Raw genomic sequence first — 16,197 nt, 5'->3', positions numbered from 1 at the left:
CTACCTCTGTGTCTCTATTTCTGCCCTGCAAACCAGTTCATCTGTACCATTTTTCTAGGTTCCACATATAGGCATTAATATACAATATTTGTTTTTCTCTTTCTGACTTACTTCACTCTGCATGACAGTCTCTAGATCCATCAACTTCTCTACAAATGACCGTTTCATTCCTTTTTATGGCTGAGTAATATTCCATTTTATATATGTACCACATCTTTATCCATTCGTCTGTCTGTGGCCATTTAGGTTGCTTCCATTACCTGGCTATTGTAAATAGTGCTGCAATGAACATTGTGGTGAATGTGTCTTTGTGATTTATGGTTTTCTCTGGGTATATGCCCAGAAGTGGGATTGCTGGATCCTATGGTAATTCTCTTTTTAGTTTTTTAAAGGAACCTCCATACTGTTCTCCATAGTGACTGTATCAATTTACATTCCCACCAATAGCGGAAGAGGGTTCCTTTTGTCCACACCCTCCCCAGAATTTGTTGTTTGTAGATTATCTGATGATGCCGATTCTAACAGGTGTGAGGTCTTACCTCATTGTAGTTTTGATTTGCATTTCTCTAATAATTAGTGATGTTGAGCAGCTTTTCATGTGCGTCTTGGCCATCTCTGTGTCTTCTTTGAAGAAACGTCTCTTTAGATCTTCTGCCCATTTTTGTATTGGGTTGTTTGTTTTATTAATATTAAGCTGCATGAGCTGTTTATATATATTGGAGATTAAACCTTTGTCCATTGATTCGTTTGTGAACGTTTTCGCCCATTCTGAGGGTTGCCTTTTTCCATTCCCGTTTTTTTAACAAAGAAAGAAAGAAAGCAAAAGAAGCAGAACACTAATGTGCGTGAAATATGCCTCTTGAAACTGTCGTTTTGAAATATGGACGTCTTTTGAATTTTTTGGTCGATATATGACCCCAGGATTTGTTTTCAGGGCAGGTGTCATTTACAGGCCTGTAATGATTTGGAATATCCACTGACCATTAGCGCTGGGATTAAAGCTGCAGTTGTGTGAAACGGCCACAAGGTGGCAGCAGTTCTCCCTTACCAAATCTGGTTACTAGGGCAGCAGAGCCTCAATGGAAGTCGCGTTCTAGATTGGAATGTAGAACGGAATGTGCCAGGAGAAAGCCCCTCAAGTTTGTCTCACTACTTCTTGTTCGTGTTTTTAATTTAATTTTTTATGTTTTATTACAGCAAGTTTGAGTACAACGTTTAGCTTGTTGTAGGTGTGCAAGAGGTGGTACTTTTACACATATACATATGTCTGTTCTCCCTGGGATCCTTTTCCCATGTACGTTATGACAGAATGTTGAGTAGTCTTCTCTTGGTACTCCGTAGGTCTTTGGTGATTATATACGTCTACTGTGTTTGTATATGTCTGTTAACCCCAATATCGTAATGAATTCAATCCTCACACCTTTCCTTTGGTGAACCATAAGTTTGTTTAATGAATCTGTGATTGCCCTTCTCCGTGGAAATATCTGCCCTGGTATCAATTTATAGGTAACACCAATAAGTGATATGATATGATATGTGTCTTTCACTTTCTGACTTACTCCAAGTCACGTGATTACCTCTAGACTCATCTACGGTGCTGCAAATGGCATTGTGTCCTTTTTTTCCTTGGCCAATATTCTCTCTTAGCGAGGTCCATTTTCTGCAATGTGATTCCCTGAGGGCTGAGGATTAGCTGACCTGGGCAGCCTGACCCTGCCGGCAAGCCCTCCCCAGGTGTGCCTGGGTTGAGGTCAATATAAACAGCACTCCAGGCAGCAATAGCCCCTGCAGCTGTGCCTGACTCCATATTCTCTGCACCATCAGCAGTCTCGGGGCTGTGCTGGTGGGAGGGTGTGAGGGTTCACGGCTTTGTTGGTGGCCCGGTGTGAGTGGGGCTCTGCTGGATTTTCGGCAGGAGTTGCCAGGCTGCCACCTGTAAAGAAGAGGATGTGTCACCCATAACTTCCACTGGAATATCTCTCCGGGCTGAGGTGAGGAAGGAAAAAAAGGAGTGGGGGCCGGGACAGGAGGGGTATCTCAGGCAGGGCAATGGAAAGCTTCCAGAAGAGCGCCCGTGGCCAGGACCATCCTGGCTGACCTGCAGGCACCAAGTTGGCCTGCGTGCTGTCGCTGGTGTGCCTCCACGGCCCTTCCTCTAGGCTTTCAAGCCCTTGTACATATTCAGGTGTTTCACCTGGGAAGGGTGGGAACAGTTCAGCAGCAGCTGGCCTGGGGCTCAGCTCACGTTTACTCACAGAGGCCTCGGCAAGGTCCCCAGCTTTGCAATAAGGACGCTCCTTGCGTGGGCGGGCGGGGCTGCTGGCTGTATGGGAGATGATTCCCCACCTCTGACCAATTTCAGAATTGTTTACCACTGGAACAAGTGCCTTGGTAGTGTTTTCCTCTGTATAACTGTTTGGTTCAGTTTTTTTTTTCTTTTTGGTTCAAGTTAGATTTTATTCCTCTTTTATGTATTTATGGATATAAGCATGGAAATAATTCATTCTTATAAATACATCAGTGTGAATGGAAGAACTTTTTTTTCTGTATTATTTTTACATTTTATTTTTAAAAAATTTGAAATTTAATTTTATTTATTTTTTTACAGTAGGTTATTATTAGTTATCTATTTTATGCATAAACATGTATACAGGCCAATCCCAATCTCCCAACTCATCCCACAACCACCACCCCATGGCTTCCCCCACTTTGTGTCCATACGTTTGTTCTCTACCTCTGTGTCTCAATTTCTGCCCTGCAAACCAGTTCATCTGTACCATTTTTCTAGGTTCCACATATAGGCATTAATATACAATATTTGTTTTTCTCTTTCTGACTTACTTCACTCTGCATGACAGTCTCTAGATCCATCAACTTCTCTACAAATGACCGTTTCATTCCTTTTTATGGCTGAGTAATATTCCATTTTATATATGTACCACATCTTTATCCATTCGTCTGTCTGTGGCCATTTAGGTTGCTTCCATTACCTGGCTATTGTAAATAGTGCTGCAATAAACATTGTGGTGAAAGTGTCTTTGTGATTTATGGTTTTCTCTGGGTATATGCCCAGAAGTGGGATTGCTGGATCCTATGGTAATTCTCTTTTTCGTTTTTTAAAGGAACCTCCATACTGTTCTCCATAGTGACTGTATCAATTTACATTCCCACCAATAGCGGAAGAGGGTTCCTTTAGTCCACACCCTCCCCAGAATTTGTTGTTTGTAGATTATCTGATGATGCCGATTCTAACAGGTGTGAGGTCTTACCTCATTGTAGTTTTGATTTGCATTTCTCTAATAATTAGTGATGTTGAGCAGCTTTTCATGTGCGTCTTGGCCATCTCTGTGTCTTCTTTGAAGAAACGTCTCTTTAGATCTTCTGCCCATTTTTGTATTGGGTTGTTTGTTTTATTAATATTAAGCTGCATGAGCTGTTTATATATATTGGAGATTAAACCTTTGTCCATTGATTCGTTTGTGAACGTTTTCGCCCATTCTGAGGGTTGCCTTTTTCCATTCCCGTTTTTTTAACAAAGAAAGAAAGAAAGCAAAAGAAGCAGAACACTAATGTGCGTGAAATATGCCTCTTGAAACTGTCGTTTTGAAATATGGACGTCTTTTGAATTTTTTGGTCGATATATGACCCCAGGATTTGTTTTCAGGGCAGGTGTCATTTACAGGCCTGTAATGATTTGGAATATCCACTGACCATTAGCGCTGGGATTAAAGCTGCTGTTGTGTGAAACGGCCACAAGGTGGCAGCAGTTCTCCCTTACCAAATCTGGTTACTACGGCAGCAGAGCCTCAATGGAAGTCGCGTTCTAGATTGGAATGTAGAACGGAATGTGCCAGGAGAAAGCCCCTCAAGTTTGTCTCACTACTTCTTGTTCGTGTTTTTAATTTAATTTTTTATTTTTTATTACAGCAAGTTTGAGTACAACGTTTAGCTTGTTGTAGGTGTGCAAGAGGTGGTTCTTTTACACATATACATATGTCTGTTCTCCCTGGGATCCTTTTCCCATGTACGTTATGACAGAATGTTGAGTAGTCTTCTCTTGGTACTCCGTAGGTCTTTGGTGATTATATACGTCTACTGTGTTTGTATATGTCTGTTAACCCCAATATCGTAATGAATTCAATCCTCACACCTTTCCTTTGGTGAACCATAAGTTTGTTTAAGGAATCTGTGATTGCCCTTCTCCGTGGAAATATCTGCCCTGGTATCAATTTATAGGTAACACCTATAAGTGATATGATATGATATGTGTCTTTCACTTTCTGACTTACTCCAAGTCACGTGATTACCTCTAGACTCATCTACGGTGCTGCAAATGGCATTGTGTCCTTTTTTTCCTTGGCGAATATGCTGTCTTAGCGAGGTCCATTTTCTGCAATGTGATTCCCTGAGGGCTGAGGATTAGCTGACCTGGCCAGCCTGACCCTGCCGGCAAGCCCTCCCCAGGTGTGCCTGGGTTGAGGTCAATATAAACAGCACTCCAGGCAGCAATAGCCCCTGCAGCTGTGCCTGACTCCATATTCTCTGCACCATCAGCAGTCTCGGGGCTGTGCTGGTGGGAGGGTGTGAGGGTCCACGGCTTTGTGGGTGGCCCGGTGTGAGTGGGGCTCTGCTGGATTTTCGGCAGGAGTTGCCAGGCTGCCACCTGTAAAGAAGAGGATGTGTCACCCATAACTTCCACTGGAATATCTCTCCGGGCTGAGGTGAGGAAGGAAAAAAAGGAGTGGGGGCCGAGACAGGAGGGGTATCTCAGGCAGGGCAATGGAAAGCTTCCAGAAGAGCGCCCGTGGCCAGGACCATCCTGGCTGACCTGCAGGCACCAAGTTGGCCTGCGTGCTGTCGCTGGTGTGGCTCCACGGCCCTTCCTCTAGGCTTTCAAGCCCTTGTACATATTCAGGTGTTTCACCTGGGAAGGGTGGGAACAGTTCAGCAGCAGCTGGCCTGGGGCTCAGCTCACGTTTACTCACAGAGGCCTCGGCACGGTCCCCCAGCTTTGCAATAAGGACGCTCCTTGCGTGGGCGGGCGGGGCTGCTGGCTGTATGGGAGATTATTCCCCACCTCTGACCAATTTCAGAATTGTTTACAACTGGAGCAAGTGCCTTGGTAGTGTTTTCCTCTGTATAACTGTTAGGTTCAGTTTTTTTTTTTTTTGGTTCAAGTTAGATTTTATTCCTCTTTTATGTATTTATGGATATAAGCATGGAAAAAATTCATTCTTATAAATACATCAGTGTGAATGGAAGAACTTTTTTTTCTGTTTTATTTTTACATTTTATTTTTTAAAATTTTGAAATTTAATTTTATTTATTTTTTTTATACAGTAGGTTATTATTAGTTATCTATTTTATGCATAAACATGTATACAGGTCAATCCCAATCTCCCAACTCATCCCACCACCACCACCCCATGGCTTCCTCCACTTTGTGTCCATACGTTTGTTCTCTACCTCTGTGTCTCTATTTCTTCCCTGCAAACCAGTTCATCTGTACCATTTTTCTAGGTTCCACATATAGGCATTAATATACAATATTTGTTTTTCTCTTTCTGACTTACTTCACTCTGCATGACAGTCTCTAGATCCATCAACTTCTCTACAAATGACCGTTTCATTCCTTTTTATGGCTGAGTAATATTCCTTTTTATATATGTACCACATCTTTATCCATTCGTATGTCTGTGGCCATTTAGGTTGCTTCCATTACCTGGCTATTGTAAATAGTGTTGCAATGAACATTGTGGTGAATGTGTCTTTGTGATTTATGGTTTTCTCTGGGTATATGCCCAGAAGTGGGATTGCTGGAACCTGTGGTAATTCTCTTTTTAGTTTTTTAAAGGAACCTCCATACTGTTCTCCATAGTGACTGTATCAATTTACATTCCCACCAATAGCGGAAGAGGGTTCCTTTTGTCCACACCCTCCCCAGAATTTGTTGTTTGTAGATTATCTGATGATGCCGATTCTAACAGGTGTGAGGGCTCACCTCATTGTAGTTTTGATTTGCATTTCTCTAATAATTAGTGATGTTGAGCAGCTTTTCATGTGCGTCTTGGCCATCTCTGTGTCTTCTTTGAAGAAACGTCTCTTTAGATCTTCTGCCCATTTTTGTATTGGGTTGTTTGTTTTATTAATATTAAGCTGCATGAGCTGTTTATATATATTGGAGATTAAACCTTTGTCCATTGATTCGTTTGTGAACGTTTTCGCCCATTCTGAGGGTTGCCTTTTTCCATTCCCGTTTTTTTAACAAAGAAAGAAAGAAAGCAAAAGAAGCAGAACACTAATGTGCGTGAAATATGCCTCTTGAAACTGTCGTTTTGAAATATGGACGTCTTTTGAATTTTTTGGTCGATATATGACCCCAGGATTTGTTTTCAGGGCAGGTGTCATTTACAGGCCTGTAATGATTTGGAATATCCACTGACCATTAGCGCTGGGATTAAAGCTGCTGTTGTGTGAAACGGCCACAAGGTGGCAGCAGTTCTCCCTTACCAAATCTGGTTACTAGGGCAGCAGAGCCTCAATGGAAGTCGCGTTCTAGATTGGAATGTAGAACGGAATGTGCCAGGAGAAAGCCCCTCAAGTTTGTCTCACTACTTCTTGTTCGTGTTTTTAATTTAATTTTTTATTTTTTATTACAGCAAGTTTGAGTACAACGTTTAGCTTGTTGTAGGTGTGCAAGAGGTGGTTCTTTTACACATATACATATGTCTGTTCTCCCTGGGATCCTTTTCCCATGTACGTTATGACAGAATGTTGAGTAGTCTTCTCTTGGTACTCCGTAGGTCTTTGGTGATTATATACGTCTACTGTGTTTGTATATGTCTGTTAACCCCAATATCGTAATGAATTCAATCCTCACACCTTTCCTTTGGTGAACCATAAGTTTGTTTAATGAATCTGTGATTGCCCTTCTCCGTGGAAATATCTGCCCTGGTATCAATTTATAGGTAACACCTATAAGTGATATGATATGATATGTGTCTTTCACTTTCTGACTTACTCCAAGTCACGTGATTACCTCTAGACTCATCTACGGTGCTGCAAATGGCATTGTGTCCTTTTTTTCCTTGGCGAATATTCTGTCTTAGCGAGGTCCATTTTCTGCAATGTGATTCCCTGAGGGCTGAGGATTAGCTGACCTGGGCAGCCTGACCCTGCTGGCAAGCCCTCCCCAGGTGTGCCTGGGTTGAGGTCAATATAAACAGCACTCCAGGCAGCAATAGCCCCTGCATCTGTGCCTGACTCCATATTCTCTGCACCATCAGCAGTCTCGGGGCTGTGCTGGTGGGAGGGTGTGAGGGTCCACGGCTTTGTGGGTGGCCCGGTGTGAGTGGGGCTCTGCTGGATTTTCGGCAGGAGTTGCCAGGCTGCCACCTGTAAAGAAGAGGATGTGTCACCCAGAACTTCCACTGGAATATCTCTCCGGGCTGAGGTGAGGAAGGAAAAAAGGAGTGGGGGACGGGACAGGAGGGGTATCTCAGGCAGGGCAATGGAAAGCTTCCAGAAGAGCGCCCGTGGCCAGGACCATCCTGGCTGACCTGCAGGCACCAAGTTGCCCTGCGTGCTGTCGCTGGTGTGCCTCCACGGCCCTTCCTCTAGGCTTTCAAGCCCTTGTACATATTCAGGTGTTTCACCTGGGAAGGGTGGGAACAGTTCAGCAGCAGCTGGCCTGGGGCTCAGCTCACGTTTACTCACAGAGGCCTCGGCACGGTCCCCCAGCTTTGCAATAAGGACGCTCCTTGCGTGGGCGGGCGGGGCTGCTGGCTGTATGGGAGATGATTCCCCACCTCTGACCAATTTCAGAATTGTTTACCACTGCAGCAAGTGCCTTGGTAGTGTTTTCCTCTGTATAACTGTTAGGTTCAGTTTTTTTTTTCTTTTTTGGTTCAAGTTAGATTTTATTCCTCTTTTATGTATTTATGGATATAAGCATGGAAATAATTCATTCTTATAAATACATCAGTGTGAATGGAAGAACTTTTTTTTCTGTATTATTTTTACATTTTATTTTTAAAAAATTTGAAATTTAATTTTATTTATTTTTTTACAGTAGGTTATTATTAGTTATCTATTTTATGCATAAACATGTATACAGGCCAATCCCAATCTCCCAACTCATCCCACAACCACCACACCATGGCTTCCCCCACTTTGTGTCCATACGTTTGTTCTCTACTTCTGTGTCTCTATTTCTGCCCTGCAAACCAGTTCATCTGTACCATTTTTCTAGGTTCCACATATAGGCCTTAATATACAATATTTGTTTTTCTCTTTCTGACTTACTTCACTCTGCATGACAGTCTCTAGATCCATCAACTTCTCTACAAATGACCCAGTTTCATTCCTTTTTATGGCTGAGTAATATTCCATTTTATATATGTACCACATCTTTATCCATTCCTCTGTCTGTGGCCATTTAGGTTGCTTCCATTACCTGGCTATTGTAAATAGTGCTGCAATGAACATTGTGGTGAATGTGTCTTTGTGATTTATGGTTTTCTCTGGGTATATGCCCAGAAGTGGGATTGCTGGATCCTATGGTAATTCTCTTTTTAGTTTTTCAAAGGAACCTCCATACTGTTCTCCATAGTGACTGTATCAATTTACATTCCCACCAATAGCGGAAGAGGGTTCCTTTTGTCCACACCCTCCCCAGAATTTGTTGTTTGTAGATTATCTGATGATGCCGATTCTAACAGGTGTGAGGTCTTACCTCATTGTAGTTTTGATTTGCATTTCTCTAATAATTAGTGATGTTGAGCAGCTTTTCATGTGCGTCTTGGCCATCTCTGTGTCTTCTTTGAAGAAACGTCTCTTTAGATCTTCTGCCCATTTTTGTATTGGGTTGTTTGTTTTATTAATATTAAGCTGCATGAGCTGTTTATATATATTGGAGATTAAACCTTTGTCCATTGATACGTTTGTGAACGTTTTACCCCATTCTGAGGGTTGCCTTTTTCCATTCCCGTATTTTTAACAAAGAAAGAAAGCAAGCAAAAGAAGCAGAACACTAATGTGCGTGAAATATGCCTCTTGAAACTGTCGTTTTGAAATATGGACGTCTTTTGAATTTTTTGGTCGATATATGACCCCAGGATTTGTTTTCAGGGCAGGTGTCATTTACAGGCCTGTAATGATTTGGAATATCCACTGATCATTAGCGCTGGGATTAAAGCTGCTGTTGTGTGAAACGGCCACAAGGTGGCAGCAGTTCTCCCTTACCAAATCTGGTTACTAGGGCAGCAGAGCCTCAATGGAAGAAGCGTTCTAGATTGGAATGTAGAACGGAATGTGCCAGGAGAAAGCCCCTCAAGTTTGTCTCACTACTTCTTGTTCGTGTTTTTAATTTAATTTTTTATTTTTTATTACAGCAAGTTTGAGTACAATGTTTAGCTTGTTGTAGGTGTGCAAGAGGTGGTTCTTTTACACATATACATATGTCTGTACTTCCTGGGAACCTTTTCCCATGTACGTTATGACAGAATGTTGAGTAGTCTTCTCTTGGTACTCCGTAGGTCTTTGGTGATTATATACTTCTACTGTGTTTGTATATGTCTGTAACCCCAATATCGTAATGAATTCAATCCTCACACCTTTCCTTTGGTGAACCATAAGTTTGTTTAATGAATCTGTGATTGCCCTTCTCCGTGGAAATATCTGCCCTGGTATCAATTTATAGGTAACACCTATAAGTGATATGATATGATATGTGTCTTTCACTTTCTGACTTACTCCAAGTCACGTGATTACCTCTAGACTCATCTACGGTGCTGCAAATGGCATTGTGTCCTTTTTTCGCTTGGCGAATATTCTGTCTTAGCGAGGTCCATTTTCTGCAATGTGATTCCCTGAGGGCTGAGGATTAGCTGACCTGGGCAGCCTGACCCTGCCGGCAAGCCCTCCCCAGGTGTGCCTGTGTTGAAGGCAATATAAACAGCACTCCAGGCAGCAATAGCCCCTGCAGCTGTGCCTGACTCCATATTCTCTGCACCATCAGCAGTCTCGGGGCTGTGCTGGTGGGAAGTTGTGAGGGTCCACGGCTGTGTGGTTGGTCGGGTGTGAGTGGGGCTCTGCTGGATTTTCGGCAGGAGTTGCCAGGCTGCCACCTGTAAACAAGAGGATGTGTCACCCATAACTTCCACTGGAATATCTCTCCGGGCTGAGGTGAGGAAGGAAAAAAAGGAGTGGGGGCCGTGACAGGAGGGGTATCTCAGGCAGGGCAATTGAAAGCTTCCAGAAGAGCGCCCGAGGCCAGGACCATCCTGGCTGACCTGCAGGCACCAAGTTGGCCTGCGTGCTGTCGCTGGTGTGGCTCCACAGCCCTTCCTCTAGGCTTTCAAGCCCTTGTACATATTCAGGTGTTTCACCTGGGAAGGGTGGGAACAGTTCAGCAGCAGCTGGCCTGGGGCTCAGCTCACGTTTACTCACAGAGGCCTCGGCACGGTCCCCCAGCTTTGCAATAAGGACGCTCCTTGCGTGGGCGGGCGGGGCTGCTGGCTGTATGGGAGATGATTCCCCACCTCTGACCAATTTCAGAATTTTTTACCACTGGAGCAAGTTCCTTGGTCGTGTTTTCCTCTGTATAACTGTTAGGTTCATTTTTTTTTTCTTTTTTGGTTCAAGTTAGATTTTATTCCTCTTTTATGTATTTATGGATATAAGCATGGAAATAATTCATTCTTATAAATACATCAGTGTGAATGGAAGAACTTTTTTTTCTGTATTATTTTTACATTTTATTTTTTAAAAATTTGAAATTTAATTTTATTTATTTTTTTATACAGTAGGTTATTATTAGTTATCTATTTTATTCATAAACATGTATACAGGTCAATCCCAATCTCCCAACTCATCCCACCACCACCACCCCATGGCTTCCCCCACTTTGTGTCCATACGTTTGTTCTCTACCTCTGTGTCTCTATTTCTGCCCTGCAAACCAGTTCATCTGTACCATTTTTCTAGGTTCCACATATAGGCATTAATATACAATATTTGTTTTTCTCTTTCTGACTTACTTCACTCTGCATGACAGTCTCTAGATCCATCAACTTCTCTACAAATGACCGTTTCATTCCTTTTTATGGCTGAGTAATATTCCATTTTATATATGTACCACATCTTTATCCATTCGTATGTCTGTGGCCATTTAGGTTGCTTCCATTACCTGGCTATTGTAAATAGTGCTGCAATGAACATTGTGGTGAATGTGTCTTTGTGATTTATGGTTTTCTCTGGGTATATGCCGAGAAGTGGGATTGCTGGATCCTATGGTAATTCTCTTTTTAGTTTTTTAAAGGAACCTCCATACTGTTCTCCATAGTGACTGTATCAATTTACATTCCCACCAATAGCGGAAGAGGGTTCCTTTTGTCCACACCCTCCCCAGAATTTGTTGTTTGTACATTATCTGATGATGCCGATTCTAACAGGTGTGAGGTCTTACCTCATTGTAGTTTTGATTTGCATTTCTCTAATAATTAGTGATGTTGAGCAGCTTTTCATGTGCGTCTTGGCCATCTCTGTGTCTTCTTTGAAGAAACGTCTCTTTAGATCTTCTGCCCATTTTTGTATTGGGTTGTTTGTTTTATTAATATTAAGCTGCATGAGCTGTTTATATATATTGGAGATTAAACCTTTGTCCATTGATTCGTTTGTGAACGTTTTCGCCCATTCTGAGGTTTGCCTTTTTCCATTCCCGTTTTTTTAACAAAGAAAGAAAGAAAGCAAAAGAAGCAGAACACTAATGTGCGTGAAATATGCCTCTTGAAACTGTCGTTTTGAAATATGGACGTCTTTTGAATTTTTTGGTCGATATATGACCCCAGGATTTGTTTTCAGGGCAGGTGTCATTTACAGGCCTGTAATGATTTGGAATATCCACTGATCATTAGCGCTGGGATTAAAGCTGCTGTTGTGTGAAACGGCCACAAGGTGGCAGCAGTTCTCCCTTACCAAATCTGGTTACTAGGGCAGCAGAGCCTCAATGGAAGTCGCGTTCTAGATTGGAATGTAGAACGGAATGTGCCAGGAGAAAGCCCCTCAAGTTTGTCTCACTACTTCTTGTTCGTGTTTTTAATTTAATTTTTTATTTTTTATTACAGCAAGGTTGAGTACAACGTTTAGCTTGTTGTAGGTGTGCAAGAGGTGGTTCTTTTACACATATACATATGTCTGTTCTTCCTGGGATCATTTTCCCATGTACGTTATGACAGAATGTTGAGTAGTCTTCTCTTGGTACTCCGTAGGTCTTTGGTGATTATATACGTCTACTGTGTTTGTATATGTCTGTTAACCCCAATATCGTAATGAATTCAATCCTCACACCTTTCCTTTGGTGAACCATAAGTTTGTTTAATGAATCTGTGATTGCCCTTCTCCGTGGAAATATCTGCCCTGGTATCAATTTATAGGTAACACCTATAAGTGATATGATATGATATGTGTCTTTCACTTTCTGACTTACTCCAAGTCACGTGATTACCTCTAGACTCATCTACGGTGCTGCAAATGGCATTGTTTCCTTTTTTTCCTTGGCAAATATTCTCTCTTAGCGAGGTCCATTTTCTGCAATGTGATTCCCTGAGGGCTGAGGATTAGCTGACCTGGGCAGCCTGACCCTGCCGGCAAGCCCTCCACAGGTGTGCCTGGGTTGAGGTCAATATAAACAGCACTCCAGGCAGCAATAGCCCCTGCAGCTGTGCCTGACTCCATATTCTCTGCACCATCAGCAGTCTCGGGGCTGTGCTGGTGGGAGGGTGTGAGGGTCCACGGCTTTGTGGGTGGCCCGGTGTGAGTGGGGCTCTACTGGATTTTCGGCAGGAGATGCCAGGCTGCCACCTGTAAAGAAGAGGATGTGTCACCCATAACTTCCACTGGAATATCTCTCCGGGCTGAGGTGAGGAATGAAAAAAGGAGTGGGGGACGGGACAGGAGGGGTATCTCAGGCAGGGCAATGGAAAGCTTCCAGAAGAGCGCCCGTGGCCAGGACCATCCTGGCTGACCTGCAGGCACCAAGTTGGCCTGCGTGCTGTCGCTGATGTGCCTCCACGGCCCTTCATCTAGGCTTTCAAGCCCTTGTACATATTCAGGTGTTTCACCTGGGAAGGGTGGGAACAGTTCACCAGCAGCTGGCCTGGGGCTCAGCTCACGTTTACTCACAGAGGCCTCGGCACGGTCCCCCAGCTTTGCAATAAGGACGCTCCTTGCGTGGGCGGGCGGTGCTGCTGGCTGTATGGGAGATGATTCCCCACCTCTGACCAATTTCAGAATTGTTTACCACTGGAACAAGTGCCTTGGTAGTGTTTTCCTCTGTATAACTGTTAGGTTCAGTTTTTTTTTTTTTTTTGGTTCATGTTAGATTTTATTCCTCTTTTATGTATTTATGGATATAAGCATGGAAATAATTCATTCTTATAAATACATCAGTGTTAATGGAAGAACTTTTTTTTCTGTATTATTTTTACATTTTATTTTTAAAAAATTTGAAATTTAATTTTATTTATTTTTTTATACAGTAGGTTATTATTAGTTATCTATTTTATGCATAAACATGTATACAGGCCAATCCCAATCTCCCAACTCATCCCACCACCACCACCCCATGGCTTCCCCCACTTTGTGTCCATACGTTTGTTCTCTACCTCTGTGTCTCTATTTCTGCCATGCAAACCAGTTCATCTGTACCATTTTTCTAGGTTCCACATATAGGCATTAATATACAATATTTGATTTTCTCTTTCTGATTATTTCACTCTGCATGACAGTCTCTAGATCCATCAACTTCTCTACAAATGATCGTTTCATTTCTTTTTATGGCTGAGTAATATTCCATTTTATATATGTACCACATCTTTATCCATTCGTCTGTTTGTGGCCATTTAGGTTGCTTCCATTACCTGGCTATTGTAAATAGTGCTGCAATGAACATTGTGGTGAATGTGTCTTTGTGATTTATGGTTTTCTCTGGGTATATGCCCAGAAGTGGGATTGCTGGATCCTATGGTAATTCTCTTTTTAGTTTTTTAAAGGAACCTCCATACTGTTCTCCATAGTGACTGTATCAATTTACATTCCCACCAATAGCGGAAGAGGGTTCCTTTTGTCCACACCCTCCCCAGAATTTGTTGTTTGTAGATTATCTGATGATGCCGATTCTAACAGGTGTGAGGTCTTACCTCATTGTAGTTTTGATTTGCATTTCTCTAATAATTAGTGATGTTGAGCAGCTTTTCATGTGCGTCTTGGCCATCTCTGTGTCTTCTTTGAAGAAACGTCTCTTTAGATCTTCTGCACATTTTTGTATTGGGTTGTTTGTTTTATTAATATTAAGCTGCATGAGCTGTTTATATATATTGGAGATTAAACCTTTGTCCATTGATTCGTTTGTGAACGTTTTCGCCCATTCTGAGGGTTGCCTTTTTCCATTCCCGTTTTTTTAACAAAGAAAGAAAGAAAGCAAAAGAAGCAGAACACTAATGTGCGTGAAATATGCCTCTTGAAACTGTCGTTTTGAAATATGGACGTCTTTTGAATTTTTTGGTCGATATATGACCCCAGGATTTGTTTTCAGGGCAGGTGTCATTTACAGGCCTGTAATGATTTGGAATATCCACTGACCATTAGCGCTGGGATTAAAGCTGCAGTTGTGTGAAACGGCCACAAGGTGGCAGCAGTTCTCCCTTACCAAATCTGGTTACTAGGGCAGCAGAGCCTCAATGGAAGTCGCGTTCTAGATTGGAATGTAGAACGGAATGTGCCAGGAGAAAGCCCCTCAAGTTTGTCTCACTACTTCTTGTTCGTGTTTTTAATTTAATTTTTTATGTTTTATTACAGCAAGTTTGAGTACAACGTTTCGCTTGTTGTAGGTGTGCAAGAGGTGGTACTTTTACACATATACATATGTCTGTTCTCCCTGGGATCCTTTTCCCATGTACGTTATGACAGAATGTTGAGTAGTCTTCTCTTGGTACTCCGTAGGTCTTTGGTGATTATATACGTCTACTGTGTTTGTATATGTCTGTTAACCCCAATATCGTAATGAATTCAATCCTCACACCTTTCCTTTGGTGAACCATAAGTTTGTTTAATGAATCTGTGATTGCCCTTCTCCGTGGAAATATCTGCCCTGGTATCAATTTATACGTAACACCTATAAGTGATATGATATGATATGTGTCTTTCACTTTCTGACTTACTCCAAGTCACGTGATTACCTCTAGACTCATCTACGGTGCTGCAAATGGCATTGTGTCCTTTTTTTCCTTGGCCAATATTCTCTCTTAGCGAGGTCCATTTTCTGCAATGTGATTCCCTGAGGGCTGAGGATTAGCTGACCTGGGCAGCCTGACCCTGCCGGCAAGCCCTCCCCAGGTGTGCCTGGGTTGAGGTCAATATAAACAGCACTTCAGGCAGCAATAGCCCCTGCAGCTGTGCCTGACTCCATATTCTCTGCACCATCAGCAGTCTCGGGGCTGTGCTGGTGGGAGGGTGTGAGGGTCCACGGCTTTGTGGGTGGCCCGGTGTGAGTGGGGCTCTGCTGGATTTTCGGCAGGAGTTACCAGGCTGCCACCTGTAAAGAAGAGGATGTGTCACCCATAACTTCCACTGGAATATCTCTCCGGGCTGAGGTGAGGAAGGAAAAAAAGGAGTGCGGCCGAGACAGGAGGGGTATCTCAGGCAGGGCAATGGAAATCTTCCAGAAGAGCGCCCGTGGCCAGGACCATCCTGGCTGACCTGCAGGCACCAAGTTGGCCTGCGTGCTGTCGCTGGTGTGGCTCCACGGCCCTTCCTCTAGGCTTTCAAGCCCTTGTACATATTCAGGTGTTTCACCTGGGAAGGGTTGGAACAGTTGAGCAGCAGCTGGCCTGGGGCTCAGCTCACGTTTACTCACAGAGGCCTCGGCACGGTCCCCCAGCTTTGCAATAAGGACGCTCCTTGCGTGGGCGGGCGGGGCTGCTGGCTGTATGGGAGATGATTCCCCACCTCTGACCAATTTCAGAATTGTTTACCACTGGAGCAAGTGCCTTGGTAGTGTTTTCCTCTGTATAACTGTTAGGTTCAGTTTTTTTTTTTTGGTTCAAGTAAGATTTTATTCCTCTTTTATGTATTTATGGATATAAGCATGGAAATAATTCATTCTTATAAATACATCAGTGTGAATGGAAGAACTTTTTTT

Source organism: Mesoplodon bidens (genome assembly GCF_964165515.1).
Source record: "Mesoplodon bidens genome assembly, chromosome: Y".
Taxonomy (NCBI): Eukaryota; Metazoa; Chordata; class Mammalia; order Artiodactyla; family Ziphiidae; genus Mesoplodon; species Mesoplodon bidens.
The sequence above is the reverse complement of the archived record's forward strand: the minus strand, read 5'-3'. Positions refer to the sequence as shown.